The following is a 27239-nucleotide window of genomic DNA, read 5'->3' on the forward strand; positions in this document are numbered from 1 at the left end:
ATCTGTTTCCTAATTTGCTTTAGTGTTTTCATTATGAAAAGCAAAAGAAGAGGGGATATCAGAGCCTAATGCTATGAAGGGAAAGGGAAGGTTGGCAGGGACTTTAGCTTGGGAAGATGACAATGGGAAGGGGGCTTTAACTGGGGAAAGGGTGCTGAGGGATAAATAACATTAAGGATGTTTGAAAAAAATCTATGTGAAAACATAATTTATAAGATACATATATATGTATGTATATATGTGTATGTGTATACACACACACACACATACACATTCATATACAATGGTCTTATATCAATGCTGCTCCATGAGAACCATGGACTATAAAACAAAAAACAAAAGCCCCCCAAACATTTCAAGTTAGTTGTTGGTTGAGATCCTATTGCTGAAGAAATTACATACTTCAGACATAAGATTATTGGAGGTATAGACCCAAAACTGACCTGGATGGATCTTCCTTTGATCAGCTCTCATGGCACCAGAAGGTGCTATGCATGATGCCAAGACAGATCAGACATCAATAGAACTATCTAGATGTAAAGCCAATAAGCCAAACCAGTGACTGGCCTAGCAAGCTATCCTTAGCATTACCATAGTGGCACTTTTATCTTGGAGTAACCAACACCTGCCTAATATACCTAAGACCCAATAAATAGGGAAGCCATACGTACTGTAAATATAGCCAACTACTGTTGATTGGAGAGGTCATAAGATCTCAGAGGAGAAGCATTACTGCCATTTTCTATGGGTTTTTTTCCCCTTTTGAAATTCTTATTCTTGCTTCCACAGTTAGTATAGCTTTCATTCCTCATCAAAGAATCTCCTTTCTACGGTAAGTAGAGACCTCAACAAAGACCCACAACTTGTCAAAATCCAGAGACTAAGTGATCATGGGGTTCCCAACCCCAGCTGACACATCTGTAATGTAACCCCGACACCTAAGCCGCTGGAAAAGTTGCAGAAAAGGAAATGGGATAATTGTAAAAGTGAGAGGAGCATGATGCCTGCAAATAGATAGTGTCTTCTGGACATGAGAGGGCAACTGCATCCATGAAATCTCAACAATATGGCTGCTTAAAAAACAAACTAAGAACAAAAAAACCATGCATAATTGTGACATCAGTTGACATGCCTACATGACTGGGAAATTTCACAAGGTCCCACCCTGAAATAAAGAATTGCAGTTAATTGATGGCTGCTAAGACAAAGAATCAATTTTTTCCAAGGATAAGCTTCCTGATAGGTTATCTAATACCATGTGGTCAACCCTAAACACACACATACACACACATATATATATGCATATATATATATATATACACACACATATATACACACACACATACACACACATACACACACACACACACATACACACATACATATGCAATACTAAGTGGACCCAATAAGTTGTATATTGCATGTATATATGTTTATATGTGCAAGTATCAATAATAAAAGGTTATGAATATGAGATAGAGGAACATGTAAGGTATTTCAGGGAGGAAAGGAAGATATGAAAATTATGCCAATACAGTGTACTGATGTATGAAATTATCAAAAATATTTTTAGCTTAAAAATATTCAGGTAAATACCATTCTAAAGAAACCAACCTTTGGTGAGAAGTAGAAACACAAGTCAGTCTCACGAGCCAGTCTCTTGGCGTTTGGAATGTTGAACCCACTACCAGATTAAGATGTGGTAGAAAAAATGCACGTTTCTTCTTATCACTGCATACTGAATGCTTTTCTCTAAGGTGTGATATTGATGGGAGGACTCTGCTTGCTTTAGTATTCATTTTTCTTTCTGAAATGGATTATAAACATTGAACTATCCCAAGAAACCTATTCTAAAAGTGCCTGCAGTACAATAATCTCTTTGTGATGAAAACAGTACAGAGTGGCTATTTATTATGCAATAACTCTGAGTTCAGTTGTTACACATACCCAGTGTCCTTGGCACTTGAGTTGTCATTAACTTATAGACTGACAAAAATGATACAAAATTAATATCTTATTTAGTATATAATTCTTTTCACTCTCTGTCTTGTGCTTTAATTAATGCTCAGACCCACAGACAATTAAGTTGGTAAGGGGAATATCTTTGTTTGTGAATACACACATGTCATGTCTTTTGTAATCTACACTTGTCCTTGTTGTTAGTGTTCATGATCTTTGATGAGCCCATTACTATTTACTTGACAACTTCAACGCCATAGAGTGTGATAAAGATAACTTGGTCCCAGAGTTAAAGAAAGCATGCTATTATTGAAATGCTTTTTCTTAATGAAGATTTTCTTTTTAGTGCAGAGGCAACAGAAGGTCCAGGCCATTTCTCTGGGAGGCCAAACAGCATGGTAGAGAGACATTCCTAAAGACAATGCAGAGGTGACATTCTCCTAAGAGGGAGGCCCTTCCCCTCTGAGAGCACATGCTGGAATTAACTGGTGTCATTTTGAAGGAGGGGTTTGCTAATTGGCATCTCCCAATTGTATATAACGTCAACACCTTTCTCTATTCATTCTGTCCCATGTGCATTGCTGCTCAAGGGGAAACTGCCTGAAAACATATCCGTGTCTCAGAGGAACTGTTGCAATTTCATTAACTTCCAAAAGCTCTCTGGGAAGTTTAACAGTTGGTTGGTGTTATTCGTAAAATTTTTTTGAGGTTGGAAGCATTATGTTCATGTATTGTGGCAGTGGCCTGCTGAGTAATTGCAAGGTTCATTATACCACCAAGACTGTCAAGAGGTATTTATGGATATTCATGTGCAGTGAACCATTGAACTTGAACTGGTCATTTGTGTCTCCTGTGGCTGGAATTGTGTTTATGCTAAATAGCAGGAGAAACCTTAATTATGAAACAGGAACGAAGCAATGTTATCGAAGTTTAAAGTGGTAGATAGACTAGAAATAGGAGCCTCTATACATCTTTACCCTCTACTATCAAATTATTGCTAATCTTCATTATCAAAAATTTTGACTTTAATTCTTTTGCCTTTGAAAAAAATGTGTTCTGGGTATTTATTTTCAAAATTTTCAGTTGAAAGTGATAGAAACCAATCACTGCAGATTTATGTAGAAAAGAAATGTATTCAAAGAATATTTGCTAAGTTGTAGAGGATTCGGAAAGATAGAAGAACAAAGATTGAGAGAGGCAGAGCCAAGAATAATGAAAATTGCTTCCCGTAAGTATTCCACAGTTTCTAGGACTTTCCCTGGGCATTCGAGCTGATGTTGCTTTTGTCAAGCTTATGCCACTTCATGCTCATGTCAGGGGCAGAACTAGGGTTTGTGTTTTCTCTAGGCACTGAGTGTGGCCACTCCTTCCACAGTCAGCACTCAGAGTGGCCTAGGTCAGAAGTGAGGACAATGAGTACTTAGCATGTTTAGCCTTCACATCTTCAGAGATGTGCCTTAGCTGAACAACATGTATCTAGCATCAGAAAGATGCTGTAAGGGGTGGCAATAACTACTTCCTGGCAGAGGTTGGATTTGAACTGCTGTAGGAAAGAATTAGGGGTATTTGGAAATAGCAAGTATTCTTTCAGGAAAAGATTTCGCTTAGTAGTCAGCATGATGTAAACTTAGAGCCGGATAGTATGTGGTGAATGGATGAAGAAACTTGGATAGACAGGTTTTCACCATGAAACTCCCAGGGAAAGTTATCTGGGGGAATTCCTAGCTCATGAAAGTTGTTCAGTTTACATTCAAATGACTCAGTCTCTTGAAGAGGGAAGTAGAGACCGGGCCCAGCATCAACTGGTTTGAAAAGGTTGAACATCAGAAAACATGACTTCTTGATCTTATTAAGAGGTAATTTATTAGACGAGTAAGTGAAGAAACTCGAGGATAAGTAGGAGCTTGGGAGGAAAAGTGAGCTCTGATTAATCATTGGCAGAAAGGCCTGGGACTTGATAAAGAATGCCAGAGACCTTTCAAACACTGTCTGTGTTACCGGGTCTGGTGCTTATATAACAGCAGGTAGCACATTGGACAGAGATGAGTGCTATTGTCTTCCTTCTTGTCCACTGAGGCTGCGAGGAGATGTATTGCAAACAATAAAAAAACGTAATAAATTATGTAATGGTTAGAAGATGCTTTATGCTCTGGAAAAGGACAGCAAATCAGGTTTCCTGTTTGGTTAGAGTATGTTTGGAGTGATCCCTGGTAGTAGAAAGGTAGGCATTATTGAGAAGGCCATATTGAAGCCAAGACTTGTCTGAGATGAGAAGAAAGCTATAGGGACTGGAAGCAGAGTTTTCAACTGAGGACCGAGGCATCACAGAGCTGTGAGCTAGAACATGAGGGATGCAGTTGCTGAAAGAGAATGAAGTGAGAGTCTTAACAGGAATGTGGCAGCATCCAGGGAACTTTTCAGGGTCACAGAGTAAGTTGTGGCAGGATGGTAGCTCTCTGATAGTTTCTGTAGCTCCACATAAAGATAATGTAAATACACAATTCAGAAAGGCTTCAAGTTTCATCCCCCCCCCCCAAATGTGATAGGGTGGAGATCAATACAAAGACATCTCTTTGATATAAGTGCAGTAGGAAGCATGGCCAGGGTCTAAGTCCATGGAGCAAAGCACAGTTTTGTCCAGTTGTCAGTTTCTGCTCCCCATACCGCACTCCAGTGAAAAGGAGCTGCTTTGTAACAAGTGATTGGAAAGCAGCTAGCCCTGTGGAACTTCCTCCCTGGGCTTGATTCTTTAGACATCCTGGTGGAGGTGCTAATGAGACTTGCTGTTGCCCTTTGGGGAATCTCCACCACAAACCTCTGAGAGACCTCTGAGTGGAAGTGATGGTGATGGGTTAGATCATTTGGCTGTCTTAATAGGCCTGAAATCATCTGGATACATACAGGCTTTCCTCATTTTGGTTAAGACTGAATTTGAATGTTTCCTTTGACATAATCCTTAGGCTAACTCACTGCCTGTCTACGGTTTCCCTGTCTGGCTGGGAGTTGGCCTTTGCAGTCTTAGCCACAAGGAGTGCTGGCCACAATGAAAGATAGAGTGAGCTGATTTGATAATGGCCATGTAGCAGGGTGCTTATGAGACAGGGGTGGGAGCTCAGCTTCTTGTCTTCCCCCAGGACTACTAGAGATTGGATTTTGTGTCAGCATATACCTAATTGTATCTGATGTCATTATCACCATTCCTTTCCCTTAGTTCTATACTATAAACATTTTGCTTCTGCCATTTTGTGCATATTGGGTATCTTCTGATGTTACTGTAATGCCCCTGACAGAATGGATTTCTGTATCTCAGGTCAGTGCTTAGTTCTATGAAGGTCAAAGTCTAGTTTCCTCCTCTATTGTATTCTTCAGTGGTGGAATGAAATTTATACAACAAAACAAAAACAAGAACAAAACACAACCTTGCTTGGTAAATACCACACCAAACCTCAATTTTCTGAAACTCCTAAACTCTTGTGTGGATTTTGGTAGAAAGGCATTAATGAGGTTATCGAGAACAGTTACTTTTTATACAGACAACAATTCAAAGTTGTCTAAAGCTGTGCTTTGAATCAGGAGGCAGGTGAAAGGGAGCTGAGAGAGGGGGTGTGTCAACACGGCACGCACATGCACACCTGCTAAAGAGAGAGACACCATATGTTTTCAGGCATCATTTAGCTGTCAGCCATCTGCCATGAGGAAAATAGTTTAATATAGACAATCAACTGTGGAAATATTAAGAAATTTAGCATGTTGTAAATCTAAACCAGAATTATGACATCATTGCTGCCTTTACTTGAGAGCATTTTTATATGTAGCATTTCAACGTAATTTTCAATAAAAATTGGCTTTCTCAAACCCTTGTATTTTTCTTAGCATTAATTTTTAAAGACTGTTTTAGGCCAAGTCTACTAATAAATGTATAACTCGTGTATTTCATTATTTAATAATACATAGTCAAGGTAATCTATAGAAAGAATAGTACATGCTAAACAAGACCAAAATTTCATCATTAATAATGTCTTCAATTCTACCTTATAAACTTCTTATGTTTAGATACATTTCAAATTGTAGAAACCAGACTTTCTAGGTGATATCTTCCTATGGTATATGTATAGAAAGCTTGGGCATCTCCCTTGAGATGGTTAATCAAGCACGCTACTATACTAGTGTGCTGAATGCTCCTTCTCAAAACCCACTAGTAGGCAATTGCAGGAATGAAGAAGATAAAATGTAATGTTTTTAATAATGTCATGCCCATTTAAATTTTATTTTAGCTTTCTTCTTTGGGGTACATTGGGTTCCATGAGTCTCACGCATATCTGACTTGAGGTTGAGGGAAAGATGGTGATCCTAAGAGACCAGATGGGACTTGGCTCATCTTCTTTGTCATTGACGAGCATGGGAAACATGGGAAGGTGTTATCAGTTTGTCTTGTAGAGACTGTGAATTTCTGTCCAAGGATGCTGTGGCACACGTTTTGTAAGGAAGACAGGGGTCTTGGAAACCCTTTAAAAGAGAGTTTCTAAAAAGGCAATTTGACACAGGGACTTGGGGTTGTCAGAGTGAGCCTGTTCCAGAGTTCAGGTGCCAGGGTACAGAAAGTCACAGTACATCTTATGCTTTTTAAACAGACAGGCATATAGACAAAAACAAACAGTCATTTATGAGTTAGTTCTCTCTAAGTGAAGCAAAGTACATGTTCAGAATGCTGTCTCCTAAACAAGAGAAAGCACCGCTTCCCTGGTTCTGGAGACTCTGTCTGTTTGTTCCCCCAAGCCTACAGTGCTGACTTACTGTCTCTCATCACATAGATGCGCTCAAGGGGGAAAAAAGCAAGTCCTCTCAATCACAAGGCACCTCAATCTCCTTTGCCAACTGTGGTTGATTGGACAGTTACAGAGGAGGTGGTCAAGAATGGTTATAGAACACATCACCTACTTAAGATAATGTCAGAACTCTATTACAATTATTCTTATAATGTCAGTATTTTATTGCGATTATTCTTATAAGTGATTCACATGCTGTCTGGAGGAATTCCAACTCTGAATGAATCTGACCCACCTGACCTGTTGTTTCATCACCGTGGATTCCAGGGGCGTGGGTGCCAACCTTCTCGCCATTCATACAACTATCTAGCCATCCTCTTCTCTAGCTCTGTCTGGTATGCTTCATTCTGGGATCTCACCAACCTCTAAGAGGATCTGAGGTTTCTAGTTACCAAAGGGACTATGTCTGCCTCAAATATTTGTACAGAATAAGGCATAGTGATTCCCACCTATGAAGCATAGGCGTCCTAATCTATTATCCATAACTCATTTACAGACCATATGTATTTGCTCATCGTGGTCTCATCTGTATATGGAAGTGTGATTACCTGCCACACAGGGTGAGGACCAGATGTGGAAGTATATTAGGGGTACAGTATGGGGCCTACAAAGGCTCCCCATAAAGCACACACCATAGCCACCACACCAATGTTCTCCTTTGCACTACATTCACTGGGAAGTTGTAAACTCACTTTCCCTGGGTTCTTTGCCTCCATGCTCTTATCAAGATTCATTCCTTCCATTCAATTTCCCCTTCATATGTGGTAGATGATTGTTTTCCCCTAAGTGATTGTCAGAAATAATCTCAGATATTAACTCTCACTTGATTGCAGATGATTAGGGTGCAGATTTGCCGTTAAACTCTGTTCATAGAGTAACACTGGTAAGAAAGGCTAAATACTCGTGTGTGGATTGTGCATAGTGGAAACCTTCTGAAGTCTGTCTGTTTCTTCTGTATGTTTTCCTTAATAATTGTTCAGTTGATTGTATTATGTAGTTTAATTGTCTCAGCTGCTTTTAATTTTCTTCCCAGTTTTCAAATGCCTATGGATGGTTAAACCCTTGAGTATGTGTGTGTACATGTGTGTGTGTGCACGTGTGTGTGTAGAGACACAGACACACACACACACACACAGAGGATGGGGGTGGGGAGAGAGATGCATAGTCCATGCATATTCATACCATGGTTTTCAAGAAGTAGTCTATGTTCTCTAGGTAAATGACCATTGATTTGATATAGCATTATATCAATGACTTTTTGAAGCATCTTGCTTTGATATGTTTGCTTGTGCTGCTTCTCATAGAATTATTCACTTCCAGTTTCTGTATATTATACCATTATATCTCACAGTCTGGGGCTCATTTGTTCTTTTCAAAATTTACCTTGAATCATGTTTATGTGTTCTCTCCCTCTTATTCTCTCTCTTTCTTGTTCTCTCTCTCCTGTTCTCTCTCTCTCTCTCTCTGTCTCTCTCTCTCTCCCTCCCTCCCTCCCTCCCTCTTTCTCTTTCTCTTTCTCTCTCTCTCTGTCTTGTTCTCTCTCTCTCTCTCTGTCTTGTTCTCTCTCTCTCTCTCTCTCTCTCTTGTTCTCTCATTCTGTGTGTGTGTGTAAAATATAATGGTAGAAGAACAACGTCGCAGCCTGTGTCAGAATATATGATATCTACTAGAGTCCTTGTATATTAAAAAGCAGTGTGTATGTTAAACATAAAACAATTCAGACCATGGACTGCTGGTCCAACTTATATTAAGATGTTCAAAGTGTTTCCTATATGTGTGGTTTTCTCTGATACCTCTGTGAATTTCTCAGATAAGTTTTACTTATAATTGTTTTATATGAAAATTTACCTATTTATTTTTTGAAATCCATGCTTAGTAAATATCTTCGGGGGTGGGGAAGCCCTCTGCTAAGGCTGTTAACACTTGATTTAAAGTAAAAGGGTTGAGATTTTTTGAAGAAGGAACAAAGTCTAGTTGTTTATACTTGTGTGAGAAGTTTTTGTGTTGCCAGTGGTAACTACAGAGAATTATTTTAAACAGTACCCTTTTAATAACAATGGTCTTCCCAAACGTAGTGTGGCGTAGCTTTAAACTTTATTAAGTCTGCCTTGTCCTCCTTCCCCTCCCTGAGTAAATGGAAGAAAAGTTTCCAGGCTCCTTGCTGGGAATTTGATTGATGCCCAGAACATCTGAAGGACTTTTGTGTCCTGCCTGCTCGCCGTGAGTTCATAATGTGTGAATACGTAAAAGAAGGTCAACCCTTATCACATGTAATCGAGGCCTGAAAGCAGATCGGCACTGACAGTCAGATCCTGCATATAAGGGCACAAATCATTGCCTGCGCCGCTGAGACAAGTGGTGGGATCTTTCCTCTCTCTTTTTACCCCTTCCCACTCAGGGGGACCTTGGCAGCGCAATGAAAGCCCAGGGAAGACGTGCTCAGAATAACATGTCCCTCTTGGGAGGGAGGAAGGGATTGTGTGTTTGTCATGATGTGACGGTCTTTCATTGAACAGCTGAAGGCAGCTCTGGGTCGTTAGTGTCTAGTGGTGTGGAATGCTGCAAATTAGGACAGGCGAGGGAGGCGGGAGGCCTGAGAAACAGCCGAAGATGTGGTCGTTCCTGACTCCAAAGGCAGGGAAAATGTTTTTGCACCCTGACTTGCTTTCCACTTTGCTCTCATGATATAGAATATTAATAGTTCCTTCTTAAATGTGAATTAAGTGTTTATTTACAAACCAGAATAGTGTCATGGGTTATCAGCACTGTCCTGCAGGCATCACATGTACGAGCTTAAAAAATATTGTAGTTCAAAACTCCATGGAATGATAGGGATCAAAAATGTTGGAACTTCTAAAAGGGAGATGGAACTTTGTGTCATCCTAACAGGCCTGTGCACTGGAACTGATACTTAAGTAAATCATATTGCAAGCATCATGAGTAGAGATGTTCAGATAATAACTACAGCAGCACAGACATTATAGTCCTTTTTAAGAATAATGAAAGATGATGTTGCATTCTTATAGGTACAGAAGACAATATTATTTATATTATTTCCAAATCTTTTGTGGTTTGCTTCAAACTATAAGCTAAAAGATGTAATGCTTGCTTTCTGTTTGTGCAACAGAAAAATGGAGAGTGAGCCTGTGAGTATGGAAGCATTCTTTTCCAAACACAGAGGATGAAATCAAAGCTTCTGTTTAGGAGACAAGACCCTTCCTGGCTTCTAATTTCCTTTCCAGCCTCCTGGTTGCTGCTCCCTACCTCAAATCTCTGGATCTTTGGGCAACTCAATTTCTCATATCTCTTTCAAACATGACTCCCAACATGTATTCATAATTGTATGTGATGTCTTGTTTTCTCTGTACACGGCTTCCTTACACTGGAAATTCCTTCAAAGGTCTAGGTTTATTTTTTTTTTTTTACCATATATGTGAATGTGTGTCTCTCTGTGTGTATACCTGTGTGTGCCCACCCCCCCGTGTGTGTGTGTGCATTCATTCATTTAGGTATTTTTATGTGTGAGTGTGGGTATGCATGCATGCGTGCTCCTGCATATAGAGATGAACATCAGGTGTCTCCCTTTGTCCCTGCCCGTCATTGAAGTTTAGATTTCAGCCATCTCCGTCTTCCCTTCCTCCAGCTTGAAGTTCCAGATGCCTGCTAGTATGTCAGGCTGGGCATCCGAACTCAGGGCCTCATGCTTCTGCAGTAGTGCAGGCAAGCTGCAAACCTCACAGTCACTGGGGACCTAGTTGTTATAAAGCCTCTCTCATATGACTACAACCATCCTCAGGCCCCACTAAATTCTCCTGGGTAGTCATTGTCTGTGTCTTCCCCTCCCACTGTAGGAAAAGGCAAGCTCTTTCCTGAAGGCAGATATTACCTATTTTTAATTCTCATAGCAGAGTCACTAACACAGGCTTACCTCCCCCAAAATACATGTGCCCCCCCACACACACACACAAGTCCCCAGCAAAGTCTGAGATATCATCAATGTGAAAATCAGGAAGATGGAATTTCCAGATGAAAATAAATTGGAAATTGACATTGGAGACAAGGTAATCTCAGTTTAAAAATACTTTTCTGCTTTAAATATATGAATATGTGATGTATTCAGCCAAAATAATTATATTCAAAGAGATCCCTCTCCAGATATAATTGGAATTATTTTAAAACCTGTTGTTTAAATGATAGCATTACTTGTCACAGGAATAGTGTGGCCAGTGCAACTTTGTGTCCTGTCCTTTTAAACAAGGGGAGTGAAGGTTCTCATGTCAGAAAGCAGGAGAATAATTTTCAAGAGCTGTCAGCTCCCTCTCTGATGCCTGCCTGCACTCACAATGGACCCCAGAATGCACTAATTCACTTGCTCACCGCACGTCACAGTCATGACAGCCGAGCTGCCTGTTCACCCTGGCTGAGTGTCTAAGCAGTTTCTCTGTGCTGTGCAGGTAACCCAGTCACACTCTATGCTTCTGTAAGGATGCAGGATGTTTACAGCTTCCCAATCTGCACCAGGCTCCTGCAGAGGTGCAGGAAGGCAAACCCTCATGTTGACAGTGCTGTTCACAAACTTCTTCTTGACCTTCTCTGAGATGCCCAGTGGCAAAATGAGACCTTTAAAAAAAAAAAAAAAGAAAAAGAAAACCTTCCCCTCTGCAGCATTTATCAGAACATCGGTGTGTAATTAGACTGCAGAGTAAAGATGCTCAGTAGAAACCGAAGAACACCTAAGACGTAAACCGTGGCTCTTCTCTTTCTGCTATTTCTTATAGATAAGGACCTTTAAAAGATTTTTAGCTTTTTGAAAAGCTAAAGTAAATGTGAAAAAAAGGCAGTTAGCTGTGACAGCTTCATAAGGAACTGTGTAAAGAAGTCACCAACTGCACGCTGCCCAGTGGCTGTCAGCACCACCATGAGAGCAGAAAGTGCACCAGGGTTCAGCCATGAAGAGCCTGGGGGAGAAAGGGCTTAATTAGATTGCACTTTGGAAACTAAAATGTGAACCCTGGGGAAATGATATACGTTAGGGAGAACAGATTAAATTATACAAAAAAAAAAAAAAATCTGGAGGTTTTGCTGAGCCTGCTTTGTTAAGAAGCATGGATATTTCACTAGATTTTTCTTTGAGTCCAGTAATCTCGGACCTGACTGTGTATTGTCAAGAACATCCTTGTTGTTGGCACACAACCCATGTAACAGTGTAGAAGTCAATGGGTCTATGCAGTGTGTGTATGTGTGTGTGTGATATTTCAAAGTAAAATCCACATTAGCAAGATCTTGATTAACTAGAAACGTCACATTTTAAATCTAATCATTTCTCCTCACATAGTTAGAAACTGAGGCTATTTGCCATCCTGAATTCTAACATGGATACTGTATTCATCAATCCAGTCAATCGCTCAATAGCCTTTGCTATATAGACTCAACTTTGTACCCTGTATTCAGAGTCCTGCACACTCTGGTTCCACTCAGTCTGGTTTCTCCTCCAACCCCTTTGAATAGGAGCTGCCTGTTCCCGGAAGGCTGGTCCCCAGGCTGCTTCACAAATGAAATATTATTCTTAACTTCAGCCCCGCTCCTTTGATTTCTCCCTCTCCCGATCCTCTTCTGCTACACGAAATCTGTTCACCCATCGGGACCTAGCTCACTGATCGTCAGTCCACCCTACCTCATGCTCTAACCTATGACCTGTCTATGAATGCCATTTGGGGGGAGTGTCTTTAAATGCTTTGCTTTCCGCCTTCATTTATTATCCTAGATCTTGTTTTCCTGTGGTGTTGAAGCACTTTCTTAGGGTACCTACTTCTGCTGGTGTCTGGTTCAAAAAAAAAATCAGAAATAGCTGCATGTGTCAGAATGTTTTAACTCATAAGTGGGATTCTGGGGAAGTGTGAGAAAGAGCTGTTTATGCTCAGAAGTAGTCCTCTGCCCTTTTGGGGGCATGTGACAGTGGAGCTGTCCCACATTTCAGCCATTCAGTCATTGCCCAAAGCTTAGGCTAAACTCCAAACTGGCAGCGGACCCACAAGGCAGTGTGGCTCTGAGCCCAGCGGAGAAGGTCTGAACCCATTCCATGTTTGATTTCTTTTTGTCTGCTTTCTCCCTGTTTCCTGATTGCCTCTATTAATTTGCATGTCTATTCTACATACATGTGCTATGTTGTGATTCTTTTCATTCCCTATTGCCCTCCAGCACCCCCTTCCTTCTCCCACAACCCCCTTATTCCCACTTAGTCATCCAGTAGCCACATAAAGAGAGAAAATGACACCCCTCTTCCAGCAAGTCATTCCTTCTCAGGAAGGGATGGGGAAGATGGCAAAGTTTTTGTTCTAAAACCCTTTTTTATTAGCTATCAAATAAATGTATCTAAATGTATCATGGTGACATATTAAGCCAACTGTATGAAACGCATCCACTGTCATAGATCTTTCCTGTGTGCGGAGGCTGGGGGATGATGTCCACTGCCTTTGTCACCCCTCACCTTCTCCCTTTAGTAGGATTCGTTCTCACTGATCTGGAATTCTGTCGGCTTGCTGGACTAGGGAGCACCAGCAACCTGATCTCTTTGCCCTGCCTCTGCCTACATTGCTGGACTACAGGTACCTGTGACCACACCTTGCTCTTCCTTGAGTTGGGGAGATTTGAACTCAGGTCTTCTTATGCACACAGCAGTCACTCTTCATGCACTGAGCCAGCCCCCAGCCCTTCTCAAACATCTTGGTCAGGTAAAGTGATGAAGTTTAGGAAGCACTCTGCTATACCTACCTACAGTAACACTGTAGTCTCCCTAGGCACTGACAATTCATTTATACAGCTTGGTAATCTCAGAATAAAAGAAAACATGGGTCTCAGTCTTTTAAAAGAACTGCTCTGTGGGTGGAGTTTGTTCAGTCTCCTGGAAAAAATGAATATTTATAAAGTATAATGTTCTGCAGTTAAAATGAAAGAGTTAACAGATTATTTTTTTTGTATGTAAGCTTGATAATATTAAAAGCATTTTTTATTTTCTGTACAGGCAATGAAACTATAGTTATTTAGAAAAGAAATGACAATTAGGTAGGTAGTCTAGAACCATTGGCAAAATATTTTCAGTATGGGACTCCAGCCTCTCTGTGGTTTGGAGCTGGTGATTCGCGCTGTTATTTAAATGTTGGTGCAGTGTGAGAATGCCCAGGGAAAGTGTATCTTTGATGTGTTCAACGATCTCTGTGATTTCCTCCAAGACAAGAACACCATTAGTTCTCCTTTTTCTCACTTTTTTTTTTCCAAAAGTGACAATTCAATTCTTAGGCAAAAAAAAAAAAAAAAAAAAAAAAAAAAAAAAAAAAAGTCTGGCAGGAGAAGTAAACTGTTTTCTGACAGCGAAGCGCTGGTACAGTCTCTCAGGCTGTGCTGCCGGAGACAGGGGACTTGGGTGCTGCAGAGGCAGGGTGGAGCCTATGGTACCCTGGCCCTGTGTGGGCGTCTAGGTCAAACTCCTTTCTTTAGAAAACAATCGGGGAGGGGTCCTTTCTGCCTTTGTTGTCCTCTCCAGGAGGTGATGCTGAAAGACTGTGATGACAAAACCAGTGTGTAAATAGCCTTGTCTCTGGGTCTCCTCTCAGGCTCGCAGGGAAATCCTAACGTCTGTAGAGGAGGCCAGGCAAGAAGCTGCAGGCAAAGCCAGCTGGTCACAGCGGCTGCTCTCCTGCAGTGGGCTGCCTCCCGGAACCAGAGGCGCAGCTTCTCAGTTCCTTGAGCATTCTTCTACTTTTGCACAGGAGGGTAAGATCTGTGGCACACACCGCAGTGCTGATAGGGGCCGAGTTCATGTGAGATTCGGGGGCTTTTATCACACTGAAGGGCAGAAGTTAAGTGGCTAAAACTTCCTACCCCCTTCTCCATCCTCCAACCGCTCTGGGTATTTTTCTGCTTTCTCTCTATGGCATAACTCTAGGTAATTTATGAGAATTGTAAAGTGATTTAAAATTTCTCGTTTTTTTTTCCTAGCAAGAGTTAATTCCAGTCCAGTTTGAAACTTTAATTCTCAGCAAACTGAAAGTCTGTTATGTAAAGAAGTCAAGACCTTAACAAAGTTCATAAACTTTGTTTTGACCAATATAATTTGAATCCTATTAGAATCTGTACGTTTGTTAGTTAACTTTGTTGGCCAGGGTGACTTTTGTGTGGATACATTAAGCAAATGTGTGACTTTACAATTTCAATAGTTAAGAGTTTGTGAATGGGTGAAATGTTTTTTCTGCGTTTCAAAGCTGTGGTTTGATGTGTAATAATTCAACCAGATCTATGCTTACATCAAGGTGACTAAAATATAGTAATTTATAAAATGGTTTAATTGTTCAGATAAAAAGAATAATAATTTCAAGAGTGGATAAGCTACATTTTTTCAGGTAGAAGGGAGGCAACTTGATGAATATGAGATATTTCTTGTGGTAATGAGTGAAGTGATGGATTTATGATGCTGGAAATAAGGAGACACTGGCTCTGTAAAATTAAACCAAAAGATAAAGGCACTGTGAACGAGACTGAAATGCATTTGAAGTTCAACTTTACTACTGATTAGACTGTTCTTTGTAGGACGAATTTAGCTATACTCTCTATGATTAAAGTTTCTCATATCGATTTTCTTGCATCTTTAATAGGCGTGTACAGGATTACTACTTATAAAATCTCCAAGTTTTCATGTGTGTGAAAACACTTTGTGACTTGGCTTTAAGGAAAAATACCCTGAAATAAAATGATTGGATGATATATGTCAAAACAGTCATTGCTATAAAGACCTGTTAGGTATGTATCTACCTAGTTGGCTAGCTCATTCTACAGGAGCTGTTATAATCTGTTATCTCCTAGAGGAGAACATGAAATTGTAAGGAAACACGCTGCTTAGGACAATTCTGGAAAGCTCTGAGCATAATGCCTGGGAGGCAGAATTCTTATTTCCCTATTATAAAGAGGAATATTTCCAGCCTAAAGCTAATTTTTCATTTTCTTTTAATATTTACCTGAATATGGTATCATATTATGCCAATAAAAGCAGAGACCCTGTAATGTAGACAGAATTCATGAAGTATAAACTAATGTTCAGAATAGAACTTAATGTATAAAAGTGCTCATGCATGGGGATATAGAATCCCAGAGAAGATCATTGCTGCCCTCCCAGTCAGACAGTCTTCCCTGTTCAGGGTTCTTCCTGCCTGCATGTGTGTGCATGTGCCCATGATGTGCCTTTATGCATGTGTGTTTCCCAAGTATGCATATCTGAATGTGTATAAGCATTTATCTGTGGACATGTGTGTTTGTGCTTTTACTCATTTTAGCACAGTAATTGAGGACCCAGTGTGTAGCATGCCTGGTTTCAAATCTTAGCTCTGCCACAGCCTAGGTATGCCTACTCAAAATAGCTAACTCTGATATCTCAATTTTCTCTACTGTAAAGTGGAGGTAATGATTATATTTTCCAAAAGATTGATTTAATTATTGAATGAGCGTGTATAATGATTTAGAGTAATGATGTGAAATAGTACCAGAAGTTTTATAATTACCAAATTCATCATCGGTAATTAGTTCATACAAGAATCAGAAGTTAAGAAGTTGGAAATGGATAGAGGCTGAACTGTGAAGAGTCCTGGTGTGGGTTACATGCCAAACCCTGACTGATGTCTCCTGATTAGTCATCATCGAACATTAACTTCTTATGATGGAATTTCTGTTAATAACATTGTGTAAAATAAGCTTCATTTACTAATGGTTTTGTCCTGATGAATACAGATTGCAAAGAGGGCTATGAATTTAACCATTGAGCTACCAAACATTGACTGCCAAATTTCAAGAGTTATTGACAACTCACATGCTTTATAGGAATTCTGCAGTGGTTTGATGATAAAGGCATTCTCTTAGACAGACTGATGTTAGCACAGACCGGCAAAGAGGTTGTTGCTCTGAAGCCAGCAATGGAAGGAAAATATGCAGAGATCTGATGTCCTGACTTAAAGAGTTGTTTACAAATAATAACAAGTGATACACGAAGAGCATGAAAAAGGAAAAGTCGTGTACAACCTTGCTGGTCTACCCACAGTGCTACTGATCATGTGACATCAGAGTGAGCAAAAGGAGGGCCCTTTTTCACTTGCGACAGTGGTGGGTGGGCGGCCTGTGTGTAGGACAATTGACCAGCTTAAATGTTTCCACCACCTAAATATTATCTCAAGCATTTCCCTAGACAGACATGGGCTTAGAAAATGTGAAGCAAGGATAGATCTTGGTGGAGAATTTGAATTCCACTGCTTTTACATTGGGACACTGTGACTGTCTCAGAAGTGAAGTTTTTGAAAGCCAAAAGGTCCTTAAATGTGGTGTTTGCCTTCCTAACAGTGAAAATATGATCCTTAATGGAGAAAATCTATAGTGTTCATTCATTCCTCAAACAGATTCAGAGTGGGAGATACACACGTACACCTTGACCTTTGTTGTCAAAACGTACTAGGGAACTATCCACACTCTAAGGCATGAGGCAGTGTATAAACAGTATTAAAAGAGAGTTTTGATTTCTGCCTCTCTAAAAGTTATGCTGAAGGGACTTCAGTGATGTTAGAAGTGTGTTAAATTCGCTGACCTAAAAACTAACCATGGACTGTTGTTATCTTCACTCATGGAGGGAAAAAAAATATCACAGTACCTGATGAGGACTGGGCTCACATTTTAATATTTAGGCAGGTAAAATTTTCATTCAGAGTCCTGTATAATGGATATAAAGGAATCCTAACAGTTTCTGCCTATATAACCGTGGTGTGTTGATATATCAGTGAGATTAAGCTAAGAATGGATATTTACATCTTATTCAAGAGAGTTATGGAGAAAAATAGAGGCAAGATAGGAAATAGGAATTGCTTTTTTTTCCCCTAAATGCAAAATATTCCCAAACCCAATAAGCAAAAATAGATCTTGGTCTCCAGGGTCCTTATAACTTTATATAACCCAGATTTTACATCCTGTTTCTTCACTGCCAGGCAATATTATGCAGTTTTACTAGTGTAAAATATTTATATCTGACCTTCTTGACACTGGTGTATAGTCTGAAAAATCTTTTATGAAACATTTAAGCAAAATTGGGGGAAATTGAAAGTCTAATAGTGGGAAGACTAGAAGGTAGCTGTGCACATGTGGTCTCTAACCAGGCTATAGTACTGTTGAGCACCTAGTTTTGGTAATATTTTTAAGTGAAAAATGATCCTTGTTACCATATGGCAAAATATAGTGCAAAATCTGAGCTGTTAGACCGACACAGCTGTCGAATGCATACGCGTGTTTAAAGCGTTCTCCACTGGAGCTATTATGCGGCATTTCCAGAGATTAATCTTGGGCTATTAATCGGTAGTAACTGCAAGTTGTGGTGAGCATCCCAGATGGAAGTAACTTGATCTGTGTGGTAATTTACCTGGGAGGAGAGGGACCAAACTAGAGCTTGCAACTTCGACTCTACAGCGTAGATTGCTTAGCATCTACTAGATGTAGATTCAAAGTATTTACTTCCGTCTTTTCGGGAGAAGCTACAGGCTTTAAAATGTCCTGACAATCACGCTTGCCTTATATGTGTATGCATGTCTGGCATGCATAATCTTACATTTTTAATTACAATGATGTGAAGTCCTTTGGGAGACTAATATTATTAGGCTCATCAGAGTACCATCTACTTCATTCTCTGTAAGCCTGGGAGTACAAAGTGACATTTTAAAAATCTTTGTATTTATTGAGAACTCTGAGACATGAGTCTATGAAGATACTTTCCCCCCCCCCATTTCTTAAATAAATATTTATTTTAAAAATTCATACAAGAACTTAAACAAGTCTTCAATAAATAGCAACGACAATAGCTAACTATATGAAGATTGTCTTAATTTCCCATTGGTCTGAATTTCTTCCTCTGAAGTCCAGGTAAACTCTTAATCACCTATTGGTTGCATCCCTAAGTAGTGACTTTCCAAACTTAATAGGTTTTTCCCTTTGAAAAACTCATATTATTAAACATAAAGTTATTTCACGACTCTGTACTAAGTATAGCTCTTAGTATGGCATGGCATAAAAGCTCTATATATGTCTTAAACTCCTCCACCAGTCTATTAACTATGAAAAAAGGTGTGGTTTAGAAAGAATTAATTTTATGCAGATACTATATTCAGTCCCATTCTTAACTCTCCATATAACATCGCGTTATTGGGCTGGAGGGATGGTTTACAAGGTCAAGGGCTTGATGAGTGAGCTTGAAGTTCTGAACAGGTCACAGCCCCAGAACCCATGTAGAAAGCTGAACATGGTGGAACAGTTTTGTGATCACAGCATGGGAGAGGAAGGGAGAGGTAGGTCACAGGGCTTTCTGGCTAACCAGCCTAGTCTACTGAATCCCAGGACAGTGACATACCTGTCTCAAAAGACAGAGTAGATGGTGCCCATGGGAAACCCTGAGATTGACCTCTGCCTTTGGCATGTAAACAGACACATGTACACACATCTGCACCCACATGCCCACTTAAAAACATGTACACACACACACACACACTCTCTCTCTCTCTCTCTCTTTCACACACTCACCCCCCATTGTTGGTGTTGATGTTTGCTTATAAAGAATAGAAGGAAAGTTGAATGTAGGCAAGGCAAAGAAGTTTGGGGAGCTCACAGGTCTGCAGGGAGACCAGAGGCCCACACTTCATCTCACACACTGCAGCTGTTTTCCCTGGCATCAGACACGTAGACTTGCTTTGCATACCTGTTCCCTACATACCGAAAATCCAAACCCCTTTCCTTCCTGAGGCATTTCTGATATACCGCTTCCATGACCTGCAACTCTCTCCCTTTTCTGCTCTGGCTATCCATATTTGTTTAGATGTCATTAAGTTGAACATTTCCTTAATAGTCTAAATTAAATGAATCCCTTGATATCATTCCTCACAGTCAGTTCTTGTTTTCCTTTATAGTACATATGATTTATCCTTCCATACTCTACTCCCTTGGTGGAAGCTTACATCTCAAAAGAAAAGCTGTGTTGTGTGTCCCTAGGTGTCTCCTGAGTGTATAGCGTCTGCGTGGTGTGTAGAGGCATCTGTCCTACTGGGCATCCTCCCTTCTCGTGTGGCCTACATTGTTGAGAGATACTGGTATTGCAAGCAGTGTTTGATTGCTTGTTTATGTAGCTATTTGTGACTTGGATCTGCAGAGTTAACTGATAAATATTTCATTGTCTGTTATTCTTAACCTCTGGAGAGAGAGTTTGTTTAGCTACTGACCTTAAAATAGTCGAATGAACCCAGCTCAAATGTTTATTCAGCCAATCCCAAGATGTGCTGGCAGTAACTGGCACTGTGGGCAGATGCAGTTGTGAAGAAAGCATCCCTTTTAAGTTAGACTCAGAGCCCTTTAGGGCATAGACTAAAGCTTAGTGGGAGGTCTCATGCTTAGCAGCTCTAGGCCTCAGTGCTATCTCCAGCATGACAAAAAATAATGTTTTCTGTAAGTGCAGTTGGCACTTAGAGCACTATGAATATCCCCAGAACCCTCTGGTTTATGATGAATTGCTGTTACCATCTAAATAGTGTTTATTAGATATATTCTTAAATATCATTAATTCTTACTTGAACTCAATTATCAAGACATGGTGACTACCATAATTAATGCTACCACAATTCATTGGTTTCTACACAATTATCTTAACAGAAGTATAGTATGTTGATTTTGTTGTTGTTGTTGTTCTTCTTCTTTTTAAATAGGCAATTCTAGATGCTGAGGTGGTAGGATGAATAATGCATGAACATGGCATAAAGGTGACTATAAGAAACAGTGGCTACCAGTATAGGTGAATGCCAGGGCAAGGAAGTGGGAGTGGGTGGGTTGGGAAGCAGGGGGAGTGGGGAGGGGGACAGAGGATTTTCAGAGAAAGGGGATAAAATTTGAAATGTAAATAAAGAAAATATCTAATAAAAAGAAAAAAAGAAACAGTGGCTCTGTCACATTGTCTAAATCTAAAGTTCACTTCTTGGTACTAGTTACACACCTGTCATCTCACGAAACATGTTATGTACTTGGCATTCATAATTCCTGAACAGTCTGTGAGGCCGGCCTTGCACACACCTCATTTGAGACTGATGAAACTGCTCCTCATATCCTTTCTAATTCAGTTGAAAATTAACACATGCATCTAATGCGCTTATTAAGTGTAGTATTATGTGTTAAATATGTGCTGAAATGGCTCTTGTACAATTGATTTCTCCTCTCCAGTACTTGACCCACACAATATATCTATAATTATCTTGTATTTTTTAATTTAAGTGCAAGTTTTATGTATGCTGAAATCATAACTTAGACCATCCTATAGTTAACCGTGGAACCTCAACAATGTGAGAGGGTCAGTAAGGACCGTTACCCACACTGGAACAACAAAGCATGACAGAATTAGCTACACTCATTTCTATTTCTGTTGACTTTCAAATATAAAGAAAGAAAATATTTTTGCAAATTCAAGAAATTACCTTTGTGTTCATAGAACTGTTCAATTATAAAATTGAATAATATAAGAATATTATATTCTCTCCAGTAATAACCTTTGGCCTCTCTCTACCAGATTACCTTTTTATATAAAATGAAAAAAAAAATAGATAACATTTCAAATAAATACTTTCATCAAGTCTAAAGGATAAAAACTTGCTGATTTGTGGCTATGTTTCTATTTAATGATTAGTCATTTTTTTTGTGGGCCAATTCTCAACAGCATATTTACCTTGGTTAAAGTTTAATATGTCAAGATTATTAATCCCTTACAAAGTGACAGTATTATATGTCCATTTTGAAAAAAGAAAAAAAGCCCTCAATGTTGACGTTTTATGTTATGTGTAACATACTCTATTTAACATTAAAACATTAGGGGATGTTTTGATAGATCTTTGTAGGAATATTTGAGTGACTCTGTATATAAGTTTGCTATTCAAATCAAGTGATCAGTGACCTGGAGAGCAGCCTGAGAGGACCTTCAGTGTGACAGTCACAGAAGAAAGGCAGACGGCACTTTGTCGAGGTTTCTAACATAATACCCTGAAACATCACAGTCTTTGTTCAGTGAACTCTACATATCCATACATGTGTTTCTTATACCTGTGTTTTTCTAGGATTGCTGGAGCTTATTGAAATCAGACAATATCAGTAAATGTTTTCTACTTAATTTCCTGAGAGAAAACATGTTATGAGACCTGGATGTGAAGAAGTAAGAGCATAAATCACATACATGATTTCTTCACAGATATATCACATTCCTTCAATTGTTTTTGGCTTCAATTTTATGCGTATACACCAAGCAGTTGATTTCTAGCACAAGCAATTTACTTGCAATTATGTGTGTTGTTAATCTATACTACTTAGCCTTCCCAGTGAAAAATGTAATTTTCTGTGTTTTTTAAAAATAGACTTAATGACAAACATCTTGCAAATTAGATTTTCATATATTTCATCTCTTTCTTATGCTCAATTTAATCTATCAAAGCCACACATTGTTGAACACATCTGGGATTGAGCTCAAGCAGCTGGATTTCATTTGTAAAGGTTTTAAGCAAATTTTGGTACTTGCCAACAATAATACAGCAGCTGGCCAATGTGTTCACTCTGTGGCAGCGTTGTGCAAAGTGGCAGAGGAGCCCTGCCTGCAGAAGCAGGTGATTTTTTTTTTTTTTGCCTCTTTTGTCCTGACTAGAGGGAGGTGAAGGTTTTCTCAGGTGGTTCTGTGTTTCTACAGGAGCCATGAACACAGTTGACATTTTTTTACATATATAAATCCCAGTGTGTGTTTGCGAGTGTGTGTTTGTGCATGCGTGTACATATATGTGTATGTATGTCTGTATATTAAAAGAGGTTAGAGCAGGGCCACTAAACACCTGGGCTTGTTTTCTTTCATTGTTTCCTGGCCAAGGCTTGCTATACTGCCTGTGAGGAGGGAATCAGGGCAGAGCCATGGACAGCCAGCTGACTAACTCTAGGTGCACAGAGTCTGGACTTTCCCAGCAGGCTTATGTATTTCTTGCCTCAAAACCACCACAGACAATTAATATATAGATGCCAACACTCCATCACACATCTATGAAGCAAACATCTGAGAGCTAACAATGTAATAACGCCTTTCAGGGGGTGTGTATACACACTGTCATGAATCAGAAGGTTTTGTTCATTTTTTCATTCAGAGACAATCTCTAGGTCCCCTACTTCCCAAGACAAGTAACTGTTTTGTTTACATGTATTTAGAAGGAATAGTCATTTTAATGGCTAATAAAAAAATAATTTATTTGAAAAGTAGCTTATGTACCCAGGTTTCAGTATTTTTGTTTTGTTTTGTTTGTTTGTAAAACATAAGAATGTCCCATTATTTGGTAAAAGACAGCTGTTCACAAATCATAGAAATATCCACAATGATGTAGAAAGTGTCAGTAGCAAGCTTTAGTCTTTAGTTTCTTTGAAGCAATTCATTATGATTTCAGGTATTTTTGTGAAATAGTGAAATCAAATGGGTATCCTAGATTTCTTGCCCCCCACCACAGAGAGAGAGAGAGAGAGAGAGAGAGAGAGAGAGAGAGAGAGAGAGAGAGAGAGAGAGAGAGAGAGTGTGAGAGTGTGTTTAGAACTATGGCTGATCCAGAACACAAATAAGTAACAGCCTAGATAGAAATCCATAGTAGAGAACTCTCATAAGGATGCTGAAATGTTGTACTTCCTAACTGTTGACTTCTGGCTGGGGTGGGGAAAGACTCAGTTTTCTTTGGCAACTGGGAGTTTGATCATGCTTCAGTGTGTATATAGGTAGTACAACTTGGATGATAATGATTTACACACATACACACACATATAATGTATAATATGCATATATGTTATGTATACACATATGTATGTGTGTAAAGTCATAGATGCATGTATATATGCGTAAAGAAATACACACATATATAAATATACAAAATTAGATTTTGTCTGCTGATAACGATTAAACACCTGTTTGTAAACTTACTTCCAAGTTTACAAAGTCCCATGAACTACCTTCAGAAAGTGCTATGTTGTTGACAGCCTCTAGCTCTGTGCTCACACCTAGTCACATTAAATATGTTCCCAATGAAACTAATTTATGTGTTTGTCACTGTCCAGCAGTGTAGAGAACTGTTCTGGGAAGAAACCAAGTCATAACTCTCTTCTACTGGAAAAGTTCTATGCCAGAATTCTTACTACCTTACTTGAGTATTGTTTTGCTCTTTCTGAGTCGAGAGTTGAGTTTTCCAGACAAACACTTCTGAGTTCCAAGGAAATATGGAAACACACCCAAGGAGTATGTGTGTGTGGATGTGAGATTTGTCTCTTTGAAGCTAATAGAGGTAGTGAATTTTGTTAAAATATAATTAACTGCAAATGTGCTGTTTTTAACCTTATCTTGTTTTGTAAATTAGCATTCAGGCATTTAGGGGAGATTCTGTTCCCTCAGGACCCATGCCTACAGCCCTTGTTGTACTCAGACAGACATAGACTATATATATCAAATTCAAAGAGAAAAGAGAAGGGGCGGTGAATGCTGTGGATTGTCTCATTCTGTGATCCAGGTCATGCTTGAATCACATCTGCAGCTTTGTGAAGTTTCTGCAGGAAGCTGAGCAATGCAGCTGTCTCTAATGTACTGTGAACCTTGAAAGGAATTTCCTTTCAAGTAAGAACGGAAGTAGTTTGTGTGTGGGATGATGGAGTGAAGGGTTTTATTTAACAGAAAATAAAGGGCAATTATGTGTGTAAAACAGCCACACATCCTAAAACAATCCTAGTAGGAAGGTATGTTAGAGGTACCTATGTGCATACTTGAAAGAGTCTTGTAAACTTTTCATAAGCTGCTTCTATTTCCTAGGCTTTGGTAGAGGCAAGTGGTATTCATGTTTTTGGTGACTTTAAGTCTCACTGCTGGTCTTAGAGGTAGACCAGAAGTTGGAATATCAATGTGATTGCTAGCCTTTTAGAATTTACACGTTTAGTGAAGGACTATGGCTGAAGCAGAACAGAACTGAGTAACAGCCTAGACAGAAACCATAGAAGGGAATGCTCATAAGCTGTAATAAAGACGCTGAGCTGCAGCTCTCTACAAACAGATGGTTTCTGTCAGAGATGATGAAGGACTCAGTTTTCTTTAAAGGGTCTAGCAATTGGGTATACTCTGGTGTATATACGGGTAACACAAATTGGACGACCTCCTCCTCCTCTTCTTCCTCCTCCTGCTCCTCCTCCTCTTGCTCTTCTTCTCTTCCTCTTTCTTCTTGTTGGGAGGAGGAGGTTACAAGGGGAGGGGGACGGACCTGGGAAGACTGTGAAGTAAGTATAATAGGGGCTCATGATATAAAATTCCTAAGCAATCAAAAATATTTTTTTAAAGAAAGAAATCCAAAGCAAGTGTTTGCTACATGCACATATAGCAACAAGTTGCAAAAACAAAACAAAAATAACCCAAAAACCAACCAAACAAACAAAAAACCATTGCCACCTCAGAGCATTTATTTGAATGCCTGAATGAAACAAAGCCAGGGACTTTGGTCTTGCCTTTTTCCTTTATTCTGTCATATTCTACTTTATTAAAAGCATTTGTTTTCATGGCAAGGCACTTTTATGATTGTTTATTTACAATAAGGGAAAAAAACCCCCAACAACCTAGGACTACATTTAAGTTCTAGGGGAACAAGAAATTGCACACCACCTGGAAGAATAGAGCAGGTTTTCCTTTTCTTCTTGAAATACTTATCTCATGAGGTAACTTGAAAAGTATCTCAAATTGCTCAGCCTGCGAAGAAGACATCCGATCTCTGGCTTTACTCCTGCAGAGTGAGTTTGAACACCTCTACAGATTCATTTCTTAATGTTAAAATTATGCAGTCATTGTTCCTTTCCATTGCTGGACATCGCTTGTAGAGTGTCCCTATAAATTTGCACACTGGGTTTTATGGCATTGGGCAGCTGAGGCAGAAGGTTTGGAGGAAGCTGATCTGCTGGCTTTAGTGGGTGAAGTTGCTGTAGTTCATATCTTACTTTTCCACCTCGCCACTGATTATTTATCCAATGAGCGTAAGCGTACACGTTGGTTTTGAAAGCTGAATGAGAACACTTGCCCTTTGTCTGTGGCTTGTTTTGATTCTTACATCTGCTCCAGAAAGGGTTTTAAAGGGCCACTGAAGATGCCATATCATCTGTTTTTGTTTTATAAGACACATGGGCAAAATTATGCCCTAGAAGTTCTATAATGCCTTACTTTTTAGTCTGCAGGTTGTTTTCTTATTCTTGTGTTTAAATGAATCATTAGAGCATGCTTATGGGTTTATTAAATATTAGTAATGTAACAGGAAAAACTGGCACTATTGGTATTTTTGTAACTTAAAAATACACATGTCAGTATTTTTTAAATATGACAGTGTTTGCCATTTTTAGATGATAGGCATAAAGAAAGCTGACAATACTTCATTTTGAGATGGAATAACATGCTAATTTTGTCTTGTATAGCTTTAAAAATTAACATAATTTGATTATGGCTTAGGATAAAGCATTGGTGCTTAATTATCTCATTGTATAAATCATGAAGCAGGCTCAAAGGCATTAAGTTATACATTGGGTCAGAAAGTTAATATAAGGCAGTACCTAGATTAAGATTGTCTGACTCCTGTGTTGGTTTTGTTATCTACCCTGTAAATATCTGCTAAGGGAAAATATTTATATGGTTTCAATTTACAAGAAGCTTTAAAAATGTAAAGCATAAACTTTTAGAATCTTATACTGGCAAACTTAATACTTCAGGGAAGAAAACCACAAAAAAGCGGGTAGACCATACTCTTGGAAAATGGGCTGCATGGCTTATAGAGCAGAGTTACTGTCAGCTGTCTATGTCTTTAAAAAGACAGAAATGGAAAGCTGAATGATATAAAAATCAAAAATAATGAACATGCTATCCACAGGAGGAGGATGTAGATATGACAAGCAGATAAATATGAGAATTATCAGCTCAATAATAGGAAATACCAAGCTCCAGTAAGCCATCTGACAAAGTAATTAACAGTTTGGAATTACCAAGGTTTGGCAAGTTAGGAAGAAACAGAAACTCCTAACTGCTGTTAGTTATAAATTTTCTTCTAAGTTTGAATAGTGACCAACAATTCACAGATATTGAAATTGTGTAAAATAGTCATAGGCCAAGGAAGGAATCTTAAGACATGGCATTTAAAAGTACAAGCAACAATAAGAATTAACAAATGGAATTCATCAATTAAAATTAGTTTCTGTGCTCCAGAGCCTATCACCAAGAAGAGAAAATATAGTCCACAGAATTAGCCAAAAAAAAAAAAAAAAAAAAAGATGAAACCCAAATATTGCATAATAGACACTTATTCTAGTAAAATGAAGAAAACAACAAGGAATTAT

At 39.1% G+C, this 27239-nt stretch overlaps 1 protein-coding gene across 6 annotated transcripts in view; it reads left to right on the forward strand.

Moving 5' to 3' along the window:
- Bmpr1b (bone morphogenetic protein receptor type 1B) overlaps window positions 1–27239 on the forward strand; it is a 335320-nt gene that overhangs the window by 219929 nt on the left and 88152 nt on the right. The window contains exon 1 of one of the 6 annotated variants that reach the window (XM_085835484.1): window positions 14479–14555. The exons of the other annotated variants lie outside the window; for them this stretch is intronic. The gene's annotated coding sequence lies outside the window, so the exon portion shown is untranslated. Of the gene's footprint in view, window positions 1–14478; window positions 14556–27239 lie in introns of those variants that run through there. 6 annotated transcript variants of the gene reach the window in all.

The sequence above is a fragment of the Mus caroli genome, unplaced genomic scaffold (genome assembly GCF_978045245.1).
Source record: "Mus caroli unplaced genomic scaffold, Mus_caroli_1 scaffold_3, whole genome shotgun sequence".
Taxonomy (NCBI): domain Eukaryota; kingdom Metazoa; phylum Chordata; class Mammalia; order Rodentia; family Muridae; genus Mus; species Mus caroli.